The 1,419-nt window shown below is 42.4% G+C and overlaps 1 non-coding gene across 1 annotated transcript; it reads right to left on the bottom strand.

Annotated features, from left to right (window-relative positions):
- Window positions 1-1,015: 1,015 nt before the first annotated feature.
- LOC136490438 (small nucleolar RNA R66) lies at window positions 1,016-1,089 on the bottom strand. Its single transcript, XR_010767723.1, has one exon. It is a non-coding gene; the product is annotated as a small nucleolar RNA R66 (small nucleolar RNA).
- Between the last annotated feature and the right edge of the window lie 330 nt (window positions 1,090-1,419).

Here is a 1,419-nt window from a genome sequence, read left to right as displayed (position 1 = left end):
GTCATCCATCCTCTAGCATATCAGCGAGTAATATAAAAAATCACGTTGCATCTACACGTTCCGATACTATCTAATAGGTGAAGATAGGTCCTAATCCCACCCGAGGATGTATAGATGGTGTTAGTTTCCATTTCTACTCCTATCCGAGACAGAATTTTGGCAGCACCTCCCCGCTGTTCTCCAAATACACGTCCTAGAAGGGAGATTGTGTATCCGGAGAATAACAGGGAGATGCTGCTGAAACTCTATCACGGATCGGAGTAGAGCATAGAAACTAACCGCATCTACACATCCTCGGGATGTCCAAAAAACGTGGACAATTCGAAACATATACGGTTATAGATATGCAAAGATCCGCATATTTCCAACTGTACCTCTTTCGAACGGGAGACGCCTAGGTAGGTTACGTAATATACGAACATGATATGGAAAGAGAGGTGTAGGATGCCTCACCTTGCTGTCATGCAAAGTGACGAGTCAAGAACGGTGGGGAATGATCCTTGCAATAGCCTCTCCTGCAACAAACGAACATAATAGTGTCAATTATAAATTTCGGCTATTGGACAGAAACAACTGTCTACATGAACTAACTTCTGCTCTATATATTGGTCATACGTACTAATATGCAGGTTGGTTGATCAGCAGCTCTACAGTAAACTAAAACTGAGAGCTCCTGCACAATCTACAGACCAAGATATTATCCCATGAATTATCTTTTTTTCTTAGTGTTCTATGGAATAAACATCCCCAGAGTCTGAGGGGTTTAAAGCAGTTTACAGTTCAGCATTATAGTCACTACATATTCTTCACCCAACAAAAGTTCATATTTATCTCTCCCAGAAAGCAAATAAAGGATCATAGCTCCTCAGCTGAGCAATACAACTGACTCTAGCCACGGCAATGCAGTAGAATTTCACTGCTCGGAACCCAGTGCATTTCATCATCCACAACCAGATCAATTGAAACTAGTCTCTAAATACAAAAGCGTAAGAAAAGGTGATCGATCTCATCTGTGGCCCTCAGGAATCATGCTTTTGATATTCATCAAGGAAGAAAATCTCAGGTCTCAAAGATTGTGCCATCATGGGGCTCACAACCGGATCGAGCACAAAAAACAAAACAAAAATAAACGAACAGAAATCTGGAAGAACTTTTTTGCGGGCAAATTTGGGAGAATATTATTCGCTGCGCCTCACGGTGGTCAGTAGGTGAAGCGACTCAAGATCTCCCGAAATCTCGCCCCACTGGAAAATTCGAGCCCCGGAGAGAAATATCTGAGGGATCGACTCATCAAGGGGCTCGAGTCTCGTTGGATTTCTCATCACGGAATCAAGCACCAATCAAACACGAAAATTCTGTTTTCCCTGGAAGCCACATTACCAGCTCTTCCGGAAAAAACAGAGAACACAAATGAATCAA

Source organism: Miscanthus floridulus, chromosome 10, assembly GCF_019320115.1.
Source record: "Miscanthus floridulus cultivar M001 chromosome 10, ASM1932011v1, whole genome shotgun sequence".
Lineage (NCBI taxonomy): Eukaryota > Viridiplantae > Streptophyta > Magnoliopsida > Poales > Poaceae > Miscanthus > Miscanthus floridulus.
The sequence above is the reverse complement of the archived record's forward strand: the minus strand, read 5'-3'. Positions and strand labels throughout refer to the sequence as shown.